Source organism: Thalassophryne amazonica, chromosome 18 (genome assembly GCF_902500255.1).
Source record: "Thalassophryne amazonica chromosome 18, fThaAma1.1, whole genome shotgun sequence".
NCBI classification, from domain to species: Eukaryota; Metazoa; Chordata; class Actinopteri; order Batrachoidiformes; family Batrachoididae; genus Thalassophryne; species Thalassophryne amazonica.
In genome coordinates, this window is record NC_047120.1 from 3,188,586 (window position 1) to 3,214,337 (window position 25,752).

General features: G+C 42.9%; 1 long non-coding RNA gene across 1 annotated transcript in view; it reads right to left on the reverse strand.

Moving 5' to 3' along the window:
• LOC117530244 overlaps nt 1–10,921 on the reverse strand; it is a 34,304-nt gene extending 23,383 nt beyond the window's left edge. The window contains exon 1 of the long non-coding RNA XR_004566253.1: nt 10,785–10,921. This is a non-coding gene — a long non-coding RNA (uncharacterized LOC117530244). The remainder of the gene's footprint in view (nt 1–10,784) is intronic.
• Nucleotides 10,922–25,752: the final 14,831 nt, after the last annotated feature.

Below are 25,752 nucleotides of genomic sequence, written 5' to 3' on the forward strand. Positions count from 1 at the left end.
AGCAAATATTCGCACAAAAACAAAAAAGTCTATCAGTTTGAACATTAAATATCTTGTCTTTGTGGTGCAGACATTGACATTAAGCTTTTTAGTGTACTTGTCTGTTGTGTGGGCCGCTGAAGAGGAGGTACTGCTGGCCCACCACCAGAGGGCGTCCTGCCTGAATGGCAGGCTTCAGGCACGAGAGGGCGCCGCCGCCTCACGGGAGCAGCTGCAAATGACAGCTGTCCCTCATCACCACCTGACAGCTGTTCCTCATCATCACCATCTCCATAAAAGCCAGGCAGCAACTCCACCTCCCTGCCGAGATATCAGTCTACCTGGAAGGTAAAATTCTCAGCCGCTGTTGTGCCGATTGCACGTAATCCTTTTCTGAACTATTTGCAGGAGTTCCTGTACTTCTATTTGCAGCTGGGAGCTGGGTTTTTGTGGACGGTGGAGGAGTGACGACCTTCACTCTTCGCTCCACATACGATAAGTAGAGGTTCAGGCTCTGCCGTTATATTGCTTGCCTCTACTGGTGGTTGGCTCTCACTGCGGTATTGTATCACTTCCTGTTCCGGAGCACAGCGGTGTTTTTCTGTATCTGTTAGCTGTTTAATCTGCGCAGTTAGATTGATCTAGTTATCTAGATTACGATTTGTTTCCCAGTGTAATCTTTATGTGCCTTAACTAAAGCACTCCTTCTGCTGAATCACCTCTAAATTATTTACACATTATTCACTTTGCGTGTTTTTAGGAATCCGCTAGGTTAGCGTAGCTACTAGCTCTTAGCCGATTTAGCATGGCGGCTTCTCCTGTCTCTCCCGCACTTTTCTGCTCTGGGTGTGAAATGTTTAGTTATTCCTCGGCCTCCTTTAACAGTAACGGTACTTGTAATAAGTGTATCTTATTCGTAGCTTTGGACACCAGGCTGGGCGAATTGGAGACTCGGCTCCGCACCGTGGAAAATTCTACAGCTAGCCAGGCCCCGGTAGTCGGTGCGGACCAAGGTAGCTTAGCCGCCGTTAGTTCCCCCTTGGCAGATCCCGAGCAGCCGGGAAAGCAGGCCGACTGGGTGACTGTAAGGAGGAAGCATAGCCCTAAACAGAAGCCCCGTGTACACCGCCAACCCGTTCACATCTCTAACCGTTTTTCCCCACTCGACGACACACCCGCCGAGGATCAAACTCTGGTTATTGGCGACTCTGTTTTGAGAAATGTGAAGTTAGCGACACCAGCAACCATAGTCAATTGTCTTCCGGGGGCCAGAGCAGGCGACACTGAAGGAAATTTGAAACTGCTGGCTAAGGCTAAGCGTAAATTTGGTAAGATTGTAATTCACGTCGGCAGTAATGACACTCGGTTACGCCAATTGGAGGTCACTAAAATTAACATTAAATCGGTGTGTAACTTTGCAAAAACAATGTCGGACTCTGTAGTTTTCTCTGGGCCCCTCCCCAATCAGACCGGGAGTGACATGTTTAGCCGCATGTTCTCCTTGAATTGCTGGCTGTCTGAGTGGTGTCCAAAAAATGAGGTGGGCTTCATAGATAATTGGCAAAGCTTCTGGGGAAAACCTGGTCTTGTTAGGAGAGACGGCATCCATCCCACTTTGGATGGAGCAGCTCTCATTTCTAGAAATCTGGCCAATTTTCTTAAATCCTCCAAACCGTGACTATCCAGGGTTGGGACCAGGAAGCAGAGCTGTAGTCTTACACACCTCTCTGCAGCTTCTCTCCCCCTGCCATCCCCTCATTACCCCATCCCCGTAGAGACGGTGCCTGCTCCCAGACCACCAATAACCAGCAAAAATCTATTTAAGCATAAAAATTAAAAAAGAAAAAATAATATAGCACCTTCAACTGCACCACAGACTAAAACAGTTAAATGTGGTCTATTAAACATTAGGTCTCTCTCTTCTAAGTCCCTGTTGGTAAATGATATAATAATTGATCAACATATTGATTTATTCTGCCTAACAGAAACCTGGTTACAGCAGGATGAATATGTTAGTTTAAATGAGTCAACACCCCCGAGTCACACTAACTGTCAGAATGCTCGTAGCACGGGCCGGGGCGGAGGATTAGCAGCAATCTTCCATTCCAGCTTATTAATTAATCAAAAACCCAGACAGAGCTTTAATTCATTTGAAAGCTTGTCTCTTAGTCTTGTCCATCCAAATTGGAAGTCCCAAAAACCAGTTTTATTTGTTATTATCCATCGTCCACCTGGTCGTTACTGTGAGTTTCTCTGTGAATTTTCAGACCTTTTGTCTGACTTAGTGCTTAGCTCAGATAACATAATTATAGTGGGCGATTTTAACATCCACACAGATGCTGAGAATGACAGCCTCAACACTGCATTTAATCTATTATTAGACTCTATTGGCTTTGCTCAAAAAGTAAATGAGTCCACCCACCACTTTAATCATATCTTAGATCTTGTTCTGACTTATGGTATGGAAATAGAAGACTTAACAGTATTCCCTGAAAACTCCCTTCTGTCTGATCATTTCTTAATAACATTTACATTTACTCTGACCCAGCAGTGGGGAATAAGTTTCATTACACTAGAAGTCTTTCAGAAAGCGCTGTAACTAGGTTTAAGGATATGATTCCTTCTTTATGTTCTCTAATGCCATATACCAACACAGTGCAGAGTAGCTACCTAAACTCTGTAAGTGAGATAGAGTATCTTGTCAATAGTTTTACATCCTCATTGAAGACAACTTTGGATGCTGTAGCTCCTCTGAAAAAGAGAGCTTTAAATCAGAAGTGTCTGACTCCGTGGTATAACTCACAAACTCGTAGCTTAAAGCAGATAACCCGTAAGTTGGAGAGGAAATGGCATCTCACTAATTTAGAAGATCTTCACTTAGCCTGGAAAAAGAGTCTGTTGCTCTATAAAAAAAAAGCCCTCCGTAAAGCTAGGACATCTTTCTACTCATCACTAATTGAAGAAAATAAGAACAACCCCAGGTTTCTTTTCAGCACTGTAGCCAGGCTGACAAAGAGTCAGAGCTCTATTGAGCTGAGTATTCCATTAACTTTAACTAGTAATGACTTCATGACTTTCTTTGCTAACAAAATTTTAACTATTAGAGAAAAAATTACTCATAACCATCCCAAAGACATATCGTTATCTTTGGCTGCTTTCAGTGATGCCGGTATTTGGTTAGACTCTTTCTCTCCGATTGTTCTGTCTGAGTTATTTTCATTAGTTACTTCATCCAAACCATCAACATGTTTATTAGACCCCATTCCTACCAGGCTGCTCAAGGAAGCCCTACCATTATTTAATGCTTCGATCTTAAATATGATCAATCTATCTTTGTTAGTTGGCTATGTACCACAGGCTTTTAAGGTGGCAGTAATTAAACCATTACTTAAAAAGCCATCACTTGACCCAGCTATCTTAGCTAATTATAGGCCAATCTCCAACCTTCCTTTTCTCTCAAAAATTCTTGAAAGGGTAGTTGTAAAACAGCTAACTGATCATCTGCAGAGGAATGGTCTATTTGAAGAGTTTCAGTCAGGTTTTAGAATTCATCATAGTACAGAAACAGCATTAGTGAAGGTTACAAATGATCTTCTTATGGCCTCGGACAGTGGACTCATCTCTGTGCTTGTTCTGTTAGACCTCAGTGCTGCTTTTGATACTGTTGACCATAAAATTTTATTACAGAGATTAGAGCATGCCATAGGTATTAAAGGCACTGCGCTGCGGTGGTTTGAATCATATTTGTCTAATAGATTACAATTTGTTCATGTAAATGGGGAATCTTCTTCACAGACTAAAGTTAATTATGGAGTTCCACAAGGTTCTAGGACCAATTTTATTCACTTTATACATGCTTCCCTTAGGCAGTATTATTAGATGGTATTGTTTAAATTTTCATTGTTACGCAGATGATACCCAGCTTTATCTATCCATGAAGCCAGAGGACACACACCAATTAGCTAAACTGCAGGATTGTCTTACAGACATAAAGACATGGATGACCTCTAATTTCCTGCTTTTAAACTCAGATAAAACTGAAGTTATTGTACTTGGCCCCACAAATCTTAGAAACATGGTGTCTAACCAGATCCTTACTCTGGATGGCATTACCCTGACCTCTAGTAATACTGTGAGAAATCTTGGAGTCATTTTTGATCAGGATATGTCATTCAAAGCGCATATTAAACAAATATGTAGGACTGCTTTTTTGCATTTACGCAATATCTCTAAAATCAGAAAGGTCTTGTCTCAGAGTGATGCTGAAAAACTAATTCATGCATTTATTTCCTCTAGGCTGGACTATTGTAATTCATTATTATCAGGTTGTCCTAAAAGTTCCCTAAAAAGCCTTCAGTTAATTCAAAATGCTGCAGCTAGAGTACTGACGGGGACTAGAAGGAGAGAGCATATCTAACCCATATTGGCCTCTCTTCATTGGCTTCCTGTTAATTCTAGAATAGAATTTAAAATTCTTCTTCTTACTTATAAGGTTTTGAATAATCAGGTCCCATCTTATCTTAGGGACCTCGTAGTACCATATCACCCCAATAGAGCGCTTCGCTCTCAGACTGCAGGCTTACTTGTAGTTCCTAGGGTTTGTAAGAGTAGAATGGGAGGCAGAGCCTTCAGCTTTCAGGCTCCTCTCCTGTGGAACCAGCTCCCAATTCAGATCAGGGAGACAGACACCCTCTCTACTTTTAAGATTAGGCTTAAAACTTTCCTTTTTGCTAAAGCTTATAGTTAGGGCTGGATCAGGTGACCCTGAACCATCCCTTAGTTATGCTGCTATAGACGTAGACTGCTGGGGGGTTCCCATGATGCACTGTTTCTTTCTCTTTTTGCTCTGTATGCACCACTCTGCATTTAATCATTAGTGATCGATCTCTGCTCCCCTCCACAGCATGTCTTTTTCCTGGTTCTCTCCCTCAGCCCCAACCAATCCCAGCAGAAGACTGCCCCTCCCTGAGCCTGGTTCTGCTGGAGGTTTCTTCCTGTTAAAAGGGAGTTTTTCCTTCCCACTGTAGCCAAGTGCTTGCTCACAGGGGGTCATTTTGACCGTTGGGGTTTTACATAATTATTGTATGGCCTTGCCTTACAATATAAAGTGCCTTGGGGCAACTGTTTGTTGTGATTTGGCGCTATATAAAAAAATTGATTGATTGATTGATATTGTTCCTGAGCTGGAGGTGGAGGTGTTCCCTCCAAGTGAAAAAGAACTGTTTGCTGATTGTTTTGCTGGGTGTGCACACACCCACCATAAACTGTTTTTGCTTCCTGCCAGCAGTACCGATCCGACAGCTGGAGACGGTGGCCACCTGAGGATTCAGGACTTGGCAGCTCCGGTGTGTTCCAGATCCGTGGGCAGTGGAAATCGTGTGGGACCCGGCTCTTCTCTGGACAGACGTCTTCTATCCTTGAGCCTGCCCACACGTCACCTCGTATTATTGACTATTGTTCTAAACTGCATTTGTCTGTTTTTTCCGTTGTGCACATTCACAACAAATTGTTGTATTTCGGCTGATCCATTGTCCGTTCATTTACGCCCCCTGTTGTGGGTCCGTGTCACTACACTTTTCCCAACACTTGTCCATAGGACAAGTAACCCTAGCGGTATACGAGGTCTGTTAGAAATGTATCCGACCTTTTTATGTTTTTCAAAAACCATATGGATTTGAATCACGTGTGATTGCATCAGCCAAGCTTGAACCTTCGTGCGCATGCGTGAGTTTTTTCACGCCTGTCGGTTGCGTCATTCACCTGTGAGCAGGCTTTGTGTGAGCACTGGTCCACCCTCTCATCGTTTTTTTTATTGCGAATAAATGTCTGAACGATTTGGAGCGTTGCTGCATCAATTTTTTTCCAGAAACTGTGAAAGACCTCCAGGTGGACACCGTTTGGTAAATGAATATGGCTTTCAGGGACGATTTTGTGGGGATTACACAGATTAAGGAGTGTTACTGCCGCTTTAACGACGGCCCACAACTGCACCAATTGACAGGCTCACACCCCGCTGAAACAACCAGATCATTTCCAACATGAAGGCTTTGTTGATCTGGGACGTCGTCTGACTTTCACAAAAAGGCAGGAGACGTGGACATCAGCACTTGTTCGGCACATTCACTGTTACAGGAGTTTTTTTCATGGAAAGAAAAGCGGAGGGACGTGCCACGGAGCCGTTCATTACGCAGCACAAAACCACCTCCGTGTTGGTCTCACAGGATGGCTTTCAGGTGGATTTCAGACAGCTATCGGTTGCTTTTCAGTCGTGTGATTATCCGAGAAATTGAGCAAGAGCTGGACATGCCCCAACATGTTCTGTGAGGCTTCATCACGGCGTTGCTTTTCGCCATGCGGCTCCACCACGACGCGCGGAATTCCGCTCTTCTTTCCATGACAAAAACTCCAGTAACAGTGGAATGTGCCGTTCATTTCTAAACTGGACGCTATCTTGATCCGGTATGTCGTCTGACTAGCACAGGAATTGTGAAAAGACATGGACATCAGCACTTTTTCGGCACATTGAGACAGACGTGCAGAGGAATTCCGCGCGTCACGGCGGTGTCGCATGGCGCAAAGCAACGCCGTGATGAAGCCTCACAGGACATGTTGGGGCATGTCCAGCTCATGCTCAATTTCTCGGATAATCACACGACTGAAAAGCAACCGACAGCTGTCTGAAATCCACCTGAAAGCCGTCCTGTGAGACCAACACTGAGGTGGTTTTGTGCCGCGTAATGAACGGCTCCGTGGCGCGTCCCTCCGCTTTTCTTTCCATGAAAAAAACTCCTGTAACAGTGGAATGTGCCGAAAAAGTGCTGATGTCCACGTCTCCTGCCTTTTTGTGAAAGTCACACGATGTCCCGGATCAACAAAGCCTTCACGTTGGAAATGATCTGGTTGTTTCAGCGGGGTGTCAGCCTGTCGATCGGCGCTGGGAGTGCGGCGCGCTCTCGGCAGTTGTGGGCCGTCCTTAAAGCGGCAGTAGCACTACTTATTCTGTGTAATCCCCACAAAATCGTCCCTGAAAGCCATATTAATTTTCCGAACAGTGTCCACCTGGAGGTCTCTCACAGTTTCTGGAAAAAAATTGATGCAGCAAAGCTCCAAATCGTTCAGACATTTATTCGCAATAAAAAAACCGACGAGAGGGGTGAACCAGTGCTCACACAAAGCCTGCTCACAGGCGAATGATGCAACCGACAGGCGTGAAAAAACTCACGCATGCGCACGAAGGTTCAAGCTTGGCTGATGCAATCACACGTGATTCAAATCCATATGGTTTTTGAAAAAAATAAAAAGGACGGATACTTTTCTAACAGACCTCGTACTTGTCCTATAGGAAAAGCTGGTTGTCCGGACAAGCAAGCGCCACAGGCGCGAATCGCGTGAAGCGTACCGGACGCACACGATACATACGCCAATGGCGCGTGTCACCTAGGGGTGTCTGGGGGCATGCTACTGTGGAAGTACTGAAATTACACTTTTTCATAAATTGCTTCTCTCCTGTGTGGGTGGTAAAACTGAATTTCCAAAAAATAAATTTTGTTACATTTTGCATGCATAGCCTCTTGCCTTTTAATCTGTTAAAGACATAGCTCATAATGTTTCTCTCCTGTGATTGTTCATAATTGGCGAAAAAATTTAAATAATTGGTAAATGCCAATATGCATCTGCTTCTCTCCTGTGTGTTTTCTGAATCGCTATTCAATGCATGATCATTTGCCAGTATGTTTTTTTGATAAAGCAAATCAAATTCTTTTACTGCAACATTTAAAAATGACTTACTGGTCCACAATTGAAGGAAAATCCCGACAGACATGGCACTATATTGTGTTGTCCTCTTCCTTGTGCCCCAGCCACGGATAATCCTGTGTCCAGCTACTCACAAACTTCCTCTCTCTTCCTTTCTCTTCATACCTCTTCTTTGAAGCTTCTACACTTGCGGGGGTTGATGCTTTGCATTTGACTGGTGTTTTCCCTAGTATCTGGCCCGGTTTCGGAGGTTTTAGAAAAGAGATTCTGTTCAATATATTCTTCAAAAGGCGTGTTAATCGATGTGATGTTCGTTATTTAATGTTTCCCACCACAGCACCTTGCAAGAAGATGCTACGAACGCACACTCCATACAGTGGTCTCGTGCACACATCATACAGGGTTCTCCCCAGAAATTTTTAGTAGAGCGGTGCTGCTGGCAATTATTGCCCGAGGCGGCGCATTACAAGTCATTTTGACTGGTTTTAGATGCATTGAAAGCAAGAATAATAGACAAAAAATTTACACTTATGTTGTAAAAAGCACGGTGGCTCAGTGATTAGCACTGTTACCTCACAGCAAGAAGGTCATGGGGCCTTTCTGTGTGGAGTTTGCATGTTCTCCCCATGTTTGCGCGATTCCCTCCAGGAGTTCGGGCTTCCTGCCAGATCCAAAGACATGCAGGTGTGATAAATCGTAAACTTTAAATTGTCCGTAGGTGTGAATGTGTCCATCTGTCTGAGTGTGAGTGGTGTCCAGGGTGAACCCCGCCTCACACCATATAACTGCTGGGACAGGCTCCAGCCCCCCACCACTTCATTGGAGTAAGCGAGTACCGAAAATTGATGGATAGATGAAAGAATTTGAGAAATAAGGCAGCTAGCCTCAGCTGAGCAATTTCATTTACATACACAGAATTTTCATTTTCTGCAACACGGATTCTTTAAGCCAAAGAAACACTAAATATCAGTTACTTATTTGTGGAAGTGTTCTACAAATAAATGTTAATTTTGTTCATAGATTTACATTTGTTCATGTTGCTTTTTTCTTCTGAAGTAAAAAGTAAGTAAGACCTTTGGCTGCTCCCTTGTTTGCACTTGGGGTCGCCACAGTAAATCCAAGGTGGATCTGCATGTTGATTTGGCACAAGGACACAGGGCAGGGCAAGATAATTTGGCCGATATCGGACCCGATCTTCCCCTTCCAACAATCTTAAGGACGCCCCAACAATCGTGATGACACTAAAGAAAATCTTATCAGATATTCCTGCCTTGTGTGGTGTGTTCAGAGCGCTCTGATCTGTTCGGAAGGACTTCTGAGGCGCTCCGATCGCAAATCGGGGATATTCATTATGTTGGATTGCCTTGGCCCAATATCGCAGTGTGTGTTGTGTCCTCCAACCACAAACAAGCAAGAAGCCTGCTGAATGTGACGTGCAGCCAAACAGAAAGTGAGGTGACAGACGTACGGAGCGGAAAAAAAAATCAAAACGGTTGTTCTGACTTACCAGAAAGTCCGGTGGTCACACTGTCTCCAGTCCTTTAAAGAACGCCTTTTCATTTTGTATTGTTTTTTCCGTGTGTTAAATAGTCCACAAACTTTCTCCATTTGTTTACTCTGAAGTCACGTTTAATATCGAGAGATTTTGTGAGATTTCCTGTCTGACCTGGGAATGTTCGTGTGTGTAATGCCGCATTCACACCGGATGACACGCGAGCGACGGTGGCGGTGACAACAGGTTGCCATGTAATCCTTATGGAAGGACGTGTTGTGGTGCCACAAAAGTTCAAGCCACGCAATGCGACGCGAATGAAATGATTTTGAGCAATTGGCGCGTTTGTGGCGCGATATTGCATCGCGTTGTCCTACTCCCCAAGTTTAAAAATCTGAACTTTTTCATCTTGTCGCGTCGCGATGACCAATCAGGGAATGGATATGTAGTGACGTGGAGATGTATGGAGTTTATACTTGATGTGGACATGTCCTGTCTCTGGCAGCAGTTTATACTTGATGTGGAAATGTCCTGTCTCTGGCAGCCAGCCTGTGAGCAGGACTTATGTCCCTTTTGTCCTTTATTTCACAATTATGACAGAGTTTGAGGGGAGAGCAAGCAGCAGTACGGCAGCAGCCATATTTTTCTTTTCATGTGCGCACGCGAACAAATCGTCCGTGAAGATAATTTTATTAACTACACAGATGTATAATAAAACAAATGGTGACTGGTTTATAACACAATTATGACAGAGTTGGAGGGGAGAGAGAGCGAGGAACCGCACGGCAGCCAGTTTTTTTTCTCTGTTCACATGTGCACGCGAACGGGACAGGAGGTCCTCAAACTGGGTCCTGGAGAGGTACAAGTACAGCAGAAAGCGGCCATCATCTAGACGCAGCTCCTGCAGAAAATGATGAAATTGTTAGTGTTGCGTGGCGTGCGGTGTGAACGCGGCATAAACCTGTTCATGTGTGGTGTGTTGACTTCACCGTATGGCTGAACACCACATACTGTACGACCAAACCTGTTAGATCTATGATTTTTTTTTTTTTTTAATCTCCACGTGTTTGGTCTCACAGGTTTTGGAAACCTACAGATAATTTTAAAATCCTGCCATGTGAACGAGGCATTACCCTTGGACACCACCCCTGCAGCCTTTTTCGCCACTTAAGTCTGTATTTTTATTGATTTATTTTTTCGGGTCTTTCCGAATGTCCGAGGGTTCTGCACGCGCCAAACGAGCAGGATGTCGGGGGCGCGCGTCTCTGTGAACGCGTTTCCTTTTGTCCCTTTGAAAAATATTTCTTCCGATTAAAGGACTGTTTTATTTCAAGCGTGTTTTACTGTCGAATTCACGGCCACGAGCCACTGCAGTAAACACATTAGAAACAGTCCATACGTTTAGAAAACAGAAATAAAGTTAACTTTGATCTGTTCAGCTGCTATGCTAACCAGCTCCAAACTAGCCCTGCTGCTAACGTCCTGCTAAACTAGTCTGTTAATGAGTCCAAAGCATCCATTAGCATCACTTGGCTCATGTACAAATAAAGTGTGTTACCTGCTGCAATGCTCCACTTCACTGACTCGGCCGACTGATAAGAATTAAAGATGAATTTGAAAAGTCGGAAAAGAACAGAGAACGTCAGCGAACAGACTGTCACCTCCGTCCAAACAGCACAGTGATTGGCTCAGACACATCAGCCAATCAGAACGTCGCTTCTTGGAGGAGTCCAACACAGTCAACATATTTTGTGTTGAAAAGACGAAAATACTCCAAAGGGGTTTTTTAGTCTTTAGACCACGTTTAACCCTGATGTTATTTTTAGAACCATGGATGAGGTTATCTACTGACTGACCATCAATAAAACATTAAAAAGAAAAAAGATCACTGTAACAAAAAACTAAGTGAACAGACCCATAAAGAGAACAATGAGATGACATTTCACCATCTAAAGAAAAACAGTTACCCCTTGCGTTGAATGGGTAACTCAGAATGAATGTTTAACAGTTCAATGGTACGACTATTTTATTCGCCCTATTGAGAGATCCCATAATCCCTTACGCGCCAGAGAATCACTGTAGTCATACACAACATAGAGAATCCACATGACAACAATTGGAAATGAACATTATACTACTAAAATGTCATTTTTATGCTTTTCATCACGTTAATAAGAGACTACATGCATGATACCCTGAAAACTTGCTAAAACAAATATTCCAAATAATCCGTGTCTGCTACGTTTAATCTGCATGGAATTTAATAAACACAAACCTAATTTCATATATTTTATAAATATTACTCTGGAATAAACTGGACAAACAGTGCTGTAAAGGACAATAATCAGGACGTTAAAGAGCAAACTTCACTTTCCCCCAGAATGACATGAACAGGAAGCGATCGCGGCTCACAGCAACTCCCACTGAAAATAACAGAAAAACAACCTGTGAATCTGGCATGTTTACATTAAACAACCACAATAACAATGTCTAAAACCCCAGAAAATATATTCACCAGAGTTGTTGCTATGTTAATCCAGTCCATTAAAGTGCAGCCTGATCAGAGCGTCTCAAAGCATTTCTCAATGTTACTGACATCTCGCAGCGCGGCGACCTCTTCAAAGTTTTGCGAGATTTTGCAGGATTTGAAGCTGAGTTGAATGGTACGTTCCAGCTTTGAAAGAATGAAAAACTTTCATTATTTGTTTAATGGCTAAAATAGATCCTTGTCATTTGATATTTTATTAATTCCTAAACAACAGAAAAGAGACTTACATTTTGGTGTTCCACTGGTGCTTAACAGTCCAACACGAACTTTAAATTGGAGTCCAAAATTGCGACGATGCAGTCTGTGATGCCGTGCACTGATTCCTGTACTTAAAAAAAAAAAAAAGACTTGGTGTAGTTCCAGAGTCCAGCAAAAAATCACATCAGAAATTTGTCCAGCTTTTCATCCTAACAGCGCTTCATAATTCCAGATGGCATACAGCAGAGTGGATTTGTTTTTGTATGTGTGTGTGTGTGTGTGTGTGTGTTAGAAGAATTAGCACAGTCAATAAGCTCCTTCAAACCATCGTCCGTCAACAAAAAACAAACTCAGCTATTTTTTGCTAAACAACGTCCCTGGTAGAGTGAGCACGCGCAGTGGTCGGGTGTGCAATAGCAAATTGCACCAAAATTGCACGCTAAAAAAAGTACTATTGTGTAGTCAGTGAAACAATGGCCTCATATATATACATATACTCAACAAAAATATAAACGCAACACTTTTGGTTTTGCTCCCATTTTGTATGAGATGAACTCAAAGATCTAAAACTTTTTCCACATACACAATATCACCATTTCCCTCAAATATTGTTCACAAACCAGTCTAAATCTGTGATAGTGAGCACTTCTCCTTTGCTGAGATAATCCATCCCACCTCACAGGTGTGCCATATCAAGATGCTGATTAGACACCATGATTAGTGCACAGGTGTGCCTTAGACTGCCCACAATAAAAGGCCACTCTGAAAGGTGCAGTTTTGTTTTACTGGGGGGGGATACCAGTCAGTATCTGGTGTGACCACCATTTGCCTCATGCAGTGCAACACATCTCCTTTGCATCATCTGTGAAGAGAACACCTCTCCAACGTGCCAAACACCAGCGAATGTGAGCATTTGCCCACTCAAGTCGGTTACGACGACGAACTGGAGTCAGGTCGAGACGCCGATGAGGACGACGAGCATGCAGATGAGCTTCCCTGAGACGGTTTCTGACAGTTTGTGCAAAATGTCTTTGGTTATGCAAACCAATTGTTCCAGCAGCTGTCCGAGTGGCTGGTCTCAGACGATCTTGGAGGTGAACATGCTGGATGTGGAGGTCCTGGGCTGGTGTGGTTACACGTGGTCTGCGGTTGTGAGGCTGGTTGGATGTACTGCCAAATTCTCTGAAACGACTTTGGAGACGGCTTATGGTAGAGACATGAACATTCAATACACGAGCAACAGCTCTGGTTGACATTCCTGCTGTCAGCATGCCAATTGCACGCTCCCTCAAATCTTGCGACATCTGTGGCATTGTGCTGTGTGATAAAACTGCACCTTTCAGAGTGGCCTTTTATTGTGGGCAGTCTAAGGCACACCTGTGCACTAATCATGGTGTCTAATCAGCATCTTGGTATGGCACACCTGTGAGGCGGGATGGATTATCTCAGCAAAGGAGAAGTGCTCACTATCACAGATTTAGACTGGTTTGTGAACAATATTTGAGGGAAATGGTGATATTGTGTATGTGGAAAAAGATTTAGATCTTTGAGTTCATCTCATACAAAATGGGAGCAAAACCAAAAGTGTTGCGTTTATATTTTTGTTGAGTATATATATATATAAAATTTTCCTCACTGTATATATACAGTGAGGAAAATAAGTATTTGAACACCCTGCGATTTTGCAAGTTCTCCCACTTAGAAATCATGGAGGGGTCTGAAATTTTCATCTTAGGTGCACGTTCACTGTGACAGACATAATCTTAAAAAAAAAAAAGAAGGAAATCACAATGTATGATTTTTTTAATAATTTATTTGTATGTTACTGCTACGAATAAGTATTTGAACACCTACCAACCAGCAAGAATTCTGGCTTTCACACACCTGTTAATTTTTCTTTAAGAAGCCCTCTTATTTTGCAGTCTTTACTTGTATTAATTGCACCTGTTTGAACTTCTTACCTGTATAAAAGACACCTGTTCACACACTCAATCAATCACACTCCAACCTGTCCACCATAGCCAAGACCAAAGAGCTGTCTAAGGACACCAGGGACAAAACTGTAGACCTGCACAAGGCTGGGATGGACTACAGGACAACAGGCAAGCAGCTTGGTAGAAGACAACTGTTATGATTATTTATTAGAAAGTGGAAGAAACACAAGATGACTGTCAATCTCCCTCGATCTGGGATTCCATGCAAGATCTCACTTTGTGGGATAAGGATGATTCTGAGAAAGCTCAGAACTACTCAGAACTGTACAAACTGAAAATGACCTTTGTCACCATTTTTGCTGTTTTTACCCTATAACTCTATGGAATTCAGTCATAGATAGTCCAAACTATACCTTTTTGGAATTGCTATGATCAGACAAATAATGTGGTATAGTTTTCAACATGATTGGAGCATTTTTAAAGTTTGACCTCTGTGTAATTCTTCAATTGACCCCTACCTGGCTGCCTATTGAAAAGTCAGGTGGCTAATCGGTTATTTCAATAGAGTAATGTCTATGAGTATTTGTACCGACTTTGATGCTTGTATCACCATTTGTAGGATTTCGCTCTAAATATTCTCTTATCTGCTGCACTAAATGGTGTTTTGACAAAGCAGTGATTGAAACTCTGGAGATGTAAACTCTGTGACGTTATCTGATCTGATGCACTTGAGAAGTGAACAGAGTGAGTGGTGACGTCAGTGGATCGCATCAGAGAGCAGCTCGTCTGAACAGTTATAACAAGAAGTTAAATCTTTCATAAACATACAACCCCAATTAAAGTTGGGACGTTGTGTAAAATGTAAATAAAAACAGAATACAATGATTTGCAAATCATCTTAAAACTATATTTAATTGAATACACCACAAAGACAAGATATTTAATGTTCAAACTGATAAACTTTATTGTTTTTATGCAAATATTTGCTCATTTTGAAATGGATGCCTGCAACACATTTCAAAAAAGCTGGGACAGTGGTATGTTTACCACTGTATTACATCAGCTTTCCTTCTAACAACACTCAAAAAGCATTTGGGAAGTGAGGACACTCATGATTGGGTCTAAAAGGAGCATCTCCAAAAGTCTCAGCCATTCACAAGCAAAGATGGGGTGAGGATCACCACTTTGTGAACAACTACATGAAAAAAATAGTCCAACAGTTTAAGAACAATGTTTGTCAATGTTCAATTGCAAGGAATTTAAGGATTCCATCATCTACAGTCCATAATATAATCAGAAGATTCAGAGAATCTGGAGAACTTTCTGCATGTAAGAGGGAAGGCCGAAAACCAACACTGAATGCCCGTGACCTTCGATCCCTCAGGGGGCACTGCATTAAAAACCGACATCATTGTGTAAAGCATCTTACCGCGTGGGCTCAGGAACACTTCAGAAAAACATTGTCAGTTAACACAGTTCATCGCTACATCTACAAGTGCAAGTTAAAACTCTACCATGCAAAGCGAAAGCCATACATCAACAACATCCAGAAACGCTGCCGCCTTCTCTGGGCCCGAGCTCATTTGAAATGGACAGACACAAAGTGGAAGTGTGCTGTGGTCTGATGACTCCACATTTCAAATTGTTTTTGGAAATCTTGGACGTTGTAACGTTAGTGCCGTGTGACCGGAGCTTAAATAGCATTATTCAGCCCAGAGCCCTGTTGTTAAGGGTGACCATGAGCCATCGATAGATAAAGGAACAACATAATTTAGTATAGCAAACAATGAATGCATGCTGCTAATGCTAACCTAACAGATTACCTAACAGATGGTTGCTAAGGTTGGTATATGATTATTTTATCATATTTGTACTGTTAAATTCACAGTTCAGTTTCCTTCCACATTTTATAAATATTTGCTGTTAATTTTTGCTATTGTTTTTCTTTTTACAGTTTTCCATCGTGATTTTACAGGATTTCCCTGTTAATTTCACTGACATTTTTTACAGTGTGTAGGTCCTGAAAAATTGGTATGTCCAGGTGAGACATTTGCTCTTTCATCTGGTTCTCTGTTCCTGCTCTGGACTCACACTTCACATTTAAGATCAGCCTCATCTGACCTTTAATTTTCATCTCCTCTGTGACACTTTCATCTCCAACTTTAACACATCCTCATAGTTACAGTGACCTAATATTTGGTGCCATGTTTGAAGATGGTAACATCCATGACATTGACCAACATCACTTTCATCTGGAGGCTGAACAGTGTTTAAGGGTGATTCTTTAACTACGGGCATTATTGGCCTTGTAAATGTAATTTCCACCACACCATTGCCTTACAATATAAAGCGCCTTGGGGCAACTGTTTGTTGTGATTTGGAGCTATATACATGTGCTCTGTCACTGTTTATCTCCATAGAAACTACCGAAACAATCTTTCATACAAACTGTTTAAAGGGACATTACAGTGTTGTGGTGGAAATTACGGCAATAGTGTGGGACAACTACATTTTGTTTAAAAAAAATCACAACAGTTGTATGACATTGAATACCCCAATTATGTTTTGATTATTTTACTGATATTTTAAAACATTAGAAAAAATGTTTCTTTACCATTCATTTTTATCATTGAAGATCAAAAGTCTGGGTGTGGGACAAGCACAAAACGGCAATATTTGTATATAATGATGCTGAAAAAAGGTGAAAAAGTCATCATAGACTACTAGAACAAATTTCTTAACACACTTTCATTGTAAAGATAACTATAAAAGTGTGAAATTTCCCCTTTTTTCTGTTTTTCATACAATATGATCAAAGGACATAATAAGTGCCCGTAGTCTAAGAATCACCCTTAAATAGTTCAGTTGATCAGACACCTGAATGTCAAATGTCAGACTGTCCTTATGGACGAGCTGTTGTGTGTTGGGGGGTGTGGCTGGAGGTTTTGGTGTTTTCTTTTCTTTGCTCCTCAGGTGGCATGGAAGCTGATTTGTCTGTGGAAAAAAGGTGCTGGCTGAAGAATCCTTACCCTCGTCAATATCATGTGAGGCACCTGGGACTGGTGCACGCAGCCCTAAAGACTTTCAGCTGTAGCGGATAATTGGATGGCGTTCTGCTTTTAAGGCATGTGTGAATCAAGCAGAACTGCCGGGAACTTGACCTTGTGATGTTCGTTTGTGAGACGCTGAGGACCGCACCTGGGTTTGACACAATAAGCCTGTGAAGCAAGGAAGGGTGAGGACACATGCTGTCAGCACACAGTAAAGGTAATTAACTGTTGGACTAATTGTAGATAGTAACTTGATGTTTTGCTACATAGTATACGTGAAATTGTGATGAGAATGGTGTGGCTTGCTTCTCACTGTTGTGGCGTGCAGGATAAGTGATCCTCCACTTATTGTGAGAAGCTGCTCATGTGCGTAAAGATAAAAAGTACAGACCTTGATGTGTTGCTGATAGCATGTGTTTTGTGAAAGAAATTGCTATAACTGCTAATGTACCTCACATCTTCTGTGCTTCAACAGAGAGTCAGTTTGTCGTGTCTGTCTGATGGTAGTGAGTCCAGGAGTACCGGACTTCTCTCCCCATGAACACTGGAGAGCGTGCCAGCAGTCACTCCTCTTGAAGGACATTGGGTTGGGGTTTTTTGTATAATTTATTTAGGCACAGGTGAAAAATAAATTTTTTGTTGAAGGAACCGCTTTCTGGTTAATTTTAGTGCTGGGTCCTGTCTGACACAGGTTCGCTCCTCAATCTGCGTCGACACATAACACGAGCTCCTTCTATCCCTCCTTGAAGATGATGTTCGCTGCTTTGATGGAGAAGATGTCTTTGGGGGAACAATGGGACGTACAACACCTCCATCAGTATCGTGTCCACCGCAGGTCCTCTGCTGTCAATCAAGTGAACGTTGGCTGCCCCCTTCTTCAACACAATCCTGTTGGTCCTCTGTCCATCAGCAGCTCCAATATGTGCTTCTGCAGCTTGAAACTTGAGTCAAAACTCTTAAATAAACCAAAGTCTCAAATCTGTGATGCTCTCATGAACAGCTTTTTGAAGGGATGTCAGCTCTGTATCCAGGCTGATCACACGTGGCTTCACTTTACCAGCATCATGGTCTCTGAGAATCTGAAGCACCTTCCTGCTGTCGTCCGCTGCATCTCTCATCACAAGTGACAGACTTTTATCATCCAACACTTGAATCAGTTCAACAAACACCTTCATTTCTTTCATTGTCTCATCTGCATCCTCGTCACCTCTTTTGAGATGCAGGTGTGTGAGATAGTTTCCCTATAACTCATAGTTTTTCTCATCTCCATTAAAACATAATCAGTTCCATCGACTTCCAAACTCCTTCCTAGGTCCGGAAACTGTTGGTGTTGTCATCATAAAGGACTGGAATACTGTATCTTATCATGGAGGAACAAACTCACACACAGCCTTCAGTTTGTTTGACTGACAGGAAACTGCTCACAGGAGCAAAGTCACAGTCATTTATTGATTATCTGCTGCACTCTGACAATGACAGCAGAGTGAAGAGCACATTGAAAAACACAACAGCTCAACATCTTTAAATTACAGGACTGATGGAGAGAATATATATTTATTTTCTTTTTCTCGTGTCTGCGAGGCGCTTGTTCATACTCCAGTCCAGTAGGTGGCGGTAATGCAACGAAGAACTGTTTCCTTGTTGTCGTCCGAGGCTAAAGCTAGTTAGCTGGAGACGTTGGAAACTCTTCTCTGAACAGACCAAACTTAATTCTGTTATCCTCGAATATGTTTTTTGAAGAGCTCCAGAAGCACAAAGCTCGACAGTAAACCGGAAGAAGAAAAGGTGAAGTTAGCGCGAAAAGGTGGAAGAGCTGAGAAGGTTGTTGAAACAGCGGCTAACTGCTGCTAATGAAGCCGAGATATTTGAGTTGGTAGAAACAAACAGATCGCAGAGCAGCAAGAAGAAACGAGTGGATTTAAAGAAGAGAAGAAACTAGTCAACGTGCTGGATGCTGTTTTCAAGCCTGAAGTTCGCTGATCCACAGCAGGTTTGTCCACTAAACTTTATTTCAGACCAACTCCACCACTAGGGATGGGCGATATGGCCAAAAATCCATATCACGATACACACTGCAACCTCTTGCGATAACGATATTATCACGATACATAAATTATATGATAAATCATTTCAGAACAGGTTACATAGACCCTGAGGAAAGCCAAACGGCTAAATATATTGAAAGAAAGAACATAGAATGTAGGCATACAACATTTATTATGCCCCCACTGTAATAATACAGAAAGCTGTAGACATAATGTTGATAACTCAGCCACATGGGGTGTGCAGCCAGTACATTCTGAGTGCTGGTCCCAAGCCCGGATAAATGAGGGTTGCTTCAGGAAGGGCATCCGGCGTAAAACAAGGCAACCCAACAATTCAGACTAAGAATCAAATTCCCATACCGGATCGGCTGCGGCCCGGGTTAACAACATCCGCCACTGGTGCTGTTGCACAACGGTGCCGGTGGAAATTGGGCTACTGCTGGGCGAAGACGACGAAGAAGAGGAGGAAAACGTTGCCACGAACAGCGGGAGAAGAAGAAAACTAGAAGGGTGGAAATGAGAGTGGGGACTTTGAATGTTGGTAGTATGACTGGTAAAGGGAGAGAGCTGGCTGATATGATGGAGAGGAGAAAGGTAGATATATTGTGTGTGCAAGAGACCAAGTGGAAGGGAAGTAAGAGCAGGAGCATCTGCGGTGGGTACAAGTTGTTGTACCATGGTGAGGACAGGAAGAGAAATGGTGTTGGGGTCATTTTAAAGGAAGAGTATGTTAAAAGTGTGTTGGAGGTTAAGCGAGTGTGTGACAGGGTGATGAGTGTGAAGTTGGAAATTGAAGGGGTGATGATGAATATCATCAGTGCATATGCCCCACAGGTAGGTTGTGAGATGAAGGAGAAAGAAGATTTCTGGAGTGTGTTGGATGAGGTGGTGGAGTGTGCGCCCAAGCATGAAAGAGTGGTGATAGGAGCGGACTTCAATGGGCATGTTGGTGAAGGGAACAGAGGTGATGAGAAGTTTTGGGTAGATATGGTATCAAGGATAGGAATGGGGAAGGACAGATGGTAGTTGATTTTGCAAAAAGGATGGAAATGGCTGTGGTGAATACCTACTTTAAGAAAAGGGAGGAGCACAGGGTAACATAAGAGTGGAGGAAGGTGCACACAAGTGGACTACATTCTTTATAGGAGATGCAAGCTAAAAGAAATCAGAGACTGTAAGGTGGTGGCAGGAGAGAGTGTCGCTAGATGGCATAGGATGGTTGTTTGTAGGATGACTTTAGAGGTAAAGAAGAAGAAGAGCGTGAGAGCTCAACAAAGGATCAGATGGTGGAAGCTGAAGGAGGAAGACTGTTGTATGAAATTTAGTGAGCAGGTGAGAGAAGCACTGGTTGGAGGGGAAGCAATTTTGGACAACTGGAAAAGTACTGCAGATGTTGTGAGGGAGACAGCTCGGACAGTACTGGGTGTGACATCTGGACAGTGGAAGGAAGACAAGGAGACTTGGTGGTGGAATGAAGAGGTCCAGGAAAGCATAAGGAGAAAGAGGTTGGCGAAAAAGTTTTGGGATAGTTGGAGAGATGAAGAAAGTAGACAGGAGTACAGGGAGATGCGGCGTAAGGCGAAAAGAGAAGTGGCAAAAGCGAAGGAAAAGGCATATTGCGAGCTGTACAAGAAGTTGAATAGTAAGGAAGGAGAAAAGGACTTGTACGGATTGACCAGACAAAGGGACAGAGCTGGAAAGGATGTGCAGCAGGTTAGGGTGGTAAAAGATGCACATGGTAATGTGCTGACAAGTGAGGAGTGTGTGCTGAGAAGGTGGAGGGAATATTTTGAAGAGCTGATGAATAAAGAAAATGAGCGAGAGAAAAGGCTGGATGATGTGGTGAGAGTAAATCAGGAAGTACAAGAGATTAGCAAGGAAGAAGTGCGGGCTGCTATGAAGTTGGCCCAGATGACATTCCAGTGGAGGCATGGAAATGTCTAGGAGAGATGGCAGTAGAGTTTCTAACCAGATTGTTTAATAAAATCCTGGAAAGTGAGAGGTTGCTTGAGGAGTGGAGACGAAGTGTGCTGGTTCCTATTTTCAAGAACAAGGGTGATGTGCAGAGCTGCAGTAACTACAGAGGCATAAAGCTGATCAGCCACAGCATGAAGTTATGGAAAAGAGTAGTAGAAGCTAGGCTTAGAAAACAGGTTAAGATCTGTGAGCAGCAATATGGTTTCATGCCAAGAAAGAGCACTACAGATGCAATGTTTGCTCTGAGAATACTGTTGGAGAAGTACAGAGAAGGACAGAAAGAGTTACATTGTGTGTTTGTGGATTTAGAAAAAGCTTATGATAGGGTGCCAAGAGAAGAGTTGTGGTATTGTATGAGGAAGTCTGGAGTGGCAGAGAAGTATGTTAGGGTAGTGCAGGACATGTACAAGAATAGTGTGACAGCGGTGAGATGCACAGTCGGAATGACAGACTCATTCAAGGTGGAGGTGGGATTACACCAAGGATCAGCTCTGAGTCCTTTCTTGTTTGCAGTGGTGATGAACAGGTTGACGGATGAGATCAGACAGGAGTCCCCATGGACTATGATGTTTGCAGATGACATTGCGATCTGTAGTGAGAGTAGAGAGCAAGTTGAGTCTAGTCTGGAGAAGTGGAGATATGCTTTGGAGAGAAGGGGAATGAAAGTCAGTAGAAGCAAGACTGAGTACATGTGTGTGAATGGGAGGGAGCCCAGTGGAATAGTGCAGTTACAAGGAGTAGAAGTCGTGAAAGTAGATGAGTTTAAATATTTGGGATCAACTGTTCAAAGTAATGGAGAGTGTGGTAGAGAGGTGAAGAAGAGAGTGCAGGCAGGGTGGAGTGGATGGAGAAAGGTGGCAGGAGTGATTTGTGACCGAAGAATATCAGCAAGAGTGAAGGGGAAAGTTTACAAAACAGTAGTGAGACCAGCTATGTTGTACGGTTTAGAGACGGTGGCACTAACAAAAAGACAGGAGGCGGAGCTGGAGGTGGCAGAGCTGAAGATGTTGAGATTCTCTTTGGGAGTGACGAGAATGGACAAGATTAGGAATGAACATATCAGAGGGACAGCTCAGGTGGGACGGTTTGGAGACAAAGTCAGAGCGGCGAGATTGAGATGGTTTGGACATGTGCAGAGGAGGGACCCAGGGTATATAGGGAGAAGGATGCTGAGGATGGAGCCACCAGGCAGGAGGAGAAGAGGGAGGCCAAAGAGGAGGTTTATGGATGTGCTGAGGGAGGACATGCAGGTGGTTGGTGTGACAGAGGAAGATACAGAGGACAGGGGGAGATGGAAACAATTGATCTGCTGTGGCGCCCCTAACGGGAACAGCCGAAAGGCGAAGAAGAAGAAGTAGACATAATGTTGATATAAATAAAAACAAAAACAAAAGAGGTGTCTTTTTAAAGAACAGACACTGTACTGAAAATCCTTTCAACATAGTTAAATTTTGTTACCTGAACTGGTACTGTGAAGGAGGTTAATACTTCCAGTATTAGGCATAGCCTTTTTAAATGTATCAGTGTAGTGCACATATACTTCAAATGAAACCATTAAGGTGCAAAATGAAAACACAATTGGAATACTTACAGTATAAGGCACATATGTAAACTAAACAGCATTTTTTCAAGTATAAAGGTTTCTTTGCAGTAGTGCCATGCCATAAACAAAAAAAAAGTGCAAACAGTATAGAAGGCATAAAGTGGCAAAGAACAGAAAATTTGGTCTCTTTGTTAAAAAAACAAAAAAACAAAAAAAAAAACAAAAACATGAATAATATAAATTTCACACCATCTTTAAAACTTTTGATCTCAGCTGTTGTATAGTAAGATACAACATAACACGACATAAATGGTAAAGCTGGGAACTCACTGAGACTTGTTTACATCATTTGACATTTGTTACGCTCTAAAGATTATTCGCCAGAAATACAAGCTTGTCTACAGTCTCTGGGTTCAACAGAGATCGGTGGCATGTAACTATGTTGCCCCCTGTGCTAAATGCCCTTTCGGAAGGGGCACTTGTGGCCGGGATACAGAGAGTCTTGCCACCCTGGGAAAATTAACTTGGTGCAGCCGCCACCAGCCCAGGGGGTCAGTCTTTCCATCAACCGGCATGGTCCTCAGGTAACTTTTTAGCTCCCCTTCGATGGCGTCTCTGTCAGCGAGAGCACCTGTGCCATCAGAGGCCTTTTTGAAAAAGCTTCCCAGGCTCCGTTTGACTTTCTTCGATTCTGTCTCAACAGCAACTTCAGCAGCTTCAACACCAGCAGCTGCAGCCTCTTGCTTGTGTGTGGCTCTGTGACCATTACAGCTTGCACCGCCAGCAGTGACTGAATTTCTGCTACTGCTCTGGTCTTGATGAACATCTTGCGGTCATCAGCTATATATGTATCTTTAAACCGTGGGTCGGTCAGTGAGGCCATATCAATCAAATCAACAGTTTCTGGGTCTGAGTACTTCTCATTTAAGTACTCTAGGATGATCCTTTTCATGTCCTTGGTCAGCTCTGCATCATCATCAGCTGCAGTAAGAACAGTGTTATTGAAAAGGTGGAGAACGGGTTTAATGTATGACACGCTGACATACTGTTCCCCAGACAGCGCGTCAGTGAACTCAAGCAGTGGGCCAAGGGTCTTGCTCATGTTTTCCAGGACATCTGTATCTTGCCACGTGGGTACCAGGTGTCTGGTTTTCTTGTCTGCTTTCAGTACCTGTGATAGGGCCTTCTCTTGCTCAAGCACCCTCTGGATCATCATCTGTTGTGACCCCCACCTTGTGGGAGTTTCTGTGATGAGATGCTGTAAGGGAAGATTGTGCTCAACCTGGGCTTTCTTCAATGCTTTTCTTCTTTTCCAAGAGTGGGAAAAGGAACTTACAATCTTCTTGCATAAGGCAACAGCACGGTTGATTTGGGGGTCCTTCACACTTTTTTCTGTTGATAAATAAGATATTATTTGTTAATTAAATCTCACTCTCCATCTCTCTCATGCATGCACACATACGCACATGCACGCTCACACACACCCGCATACCTACACACTCACACACTTCACTTAAACCAAATGCCACAAATATAAAGCATTTGCTATATATGTACTACATCTCTAAACACAGATGCAATATGCCGTATTACATGCACATTTGACTCTTTTACGACAACAAACGCTTGACAGCTGCAACTGCTTATTGCTAACATTAACATTGAAAATGCCATAGATATGCTAACGTGTTAGCATTAGTCCCGTTTTTAAGTTCTAAAATACGGGGGTAGGCTGAAAAGTTCTAAGGCTCACTATGATGCAGTTAACTATCATAGTGAGCCTTAGAACTTTTCAGCCTACCCTCGTACATATATTAAGTTTCAGAAGACCATAACAGGTCGCTTTAACATAAAAAGGTAAATAATACTCACAACCATATGCTCTTTAGGGTTTTAGCGGGGGAAAGCGAAATAAAAAAATTAATCAATGAAGCAGTGATCAAAGCACTGGTTCGATCTGCGAATCACTGCTTCAATTGGTTCAAGGTTCAAAACAAAGCCGCGCTGCAGAAAAGTTGATTACAGACCCGCTGCAGGGTCTGTAATCAATGTAGAGAAATTATAATTTTCCTGACAAACACCCCCAAAAACAACGGCCACTCTGAAGGACCGATAAGGGAATCATTAAGTAAAAAGGTTATTGATAATATAATAATAATAATAATAATTTCTTAACGATACCCGAAAGGAACCGGTTCTCGATACCCACCCCTGCTACAGCAGGATGTTAAAATATTATAACATTATGCACTAAATATTTAACCTACCGATGGCGAGGTTTAGCCTATGTCCAAAGCACTGCAGCCTGGTCCAGTCATTCAGAGACGCTGCTTTGACCACGTTCGCTCCATTATCAGTGGTGATGCACACTTGGCATTCTTCCTTAAAACCCCATGACTCAAGCGCGTCTTTGAGTCCTTGTGCTATCTCCTCGGCCGTATGTTCAGTAGGGAAGTACGATGTCTGCAAACACCGGCTGCCAAGATTCCAATCATCCGTTCGTTATATAGTGAATGGTCAGGCTGAGGAAAGGGTCCATGGTTCAGCTCGACCAAAGGTCCGCTGTAGTGGCAAAGTACTTAAAACCACAAAGCTCTCTTTCAACCTTTTCGCGAAGCTTGGAATCTAATCTTGGCATCTCTGTTTCTGTAAAGTATTTGCGGCTTGGCAGCTCGTATCGTGGCTCAATAGCTCCGATCATGGTTTTAAAGCCGCGTCTCTCTACGGTTTGAAAGGGTACCATGTCCTTACACAAGTAAACAGTTATAGCCCTCGTAATGTTGTTCCATCGCAGGCTTTTCCGATTGTAAGGAGTACCTTTTGACAATGATTATTCAATGGAGGACTGGTTCAGTCTCTGTTGTTTCTGTCCCATGTTCTTGTGACTCTAGCTTGGGGCCGCCTGCATTCGCTGGCACTCTTGGTATTCAGTGGCGTGTTATGCTTTGAGGTGGTAGAACAGATCAGTTGTATTGCAGATCTTAGCTAAAACTGTTGCCCCACACATTCTGCAGAGTATTGTTTTCTGCTCGTCGTCGGACGGTTTAAATCCAAACCAATTCCAAATAATGGAAGTTGCACCGGTCTTTTTCACGAGTTCTTGTCGCTCCGTTTCGCCTTCCGCCATGTTGTTTGATGCATGCAGCAGCAGGTCACGGGTAGTCGATGTCATGAACATGCGTTACCACGATAGAGCATGTAATTAAAATCTCTGTCATAGACCATTTTTAT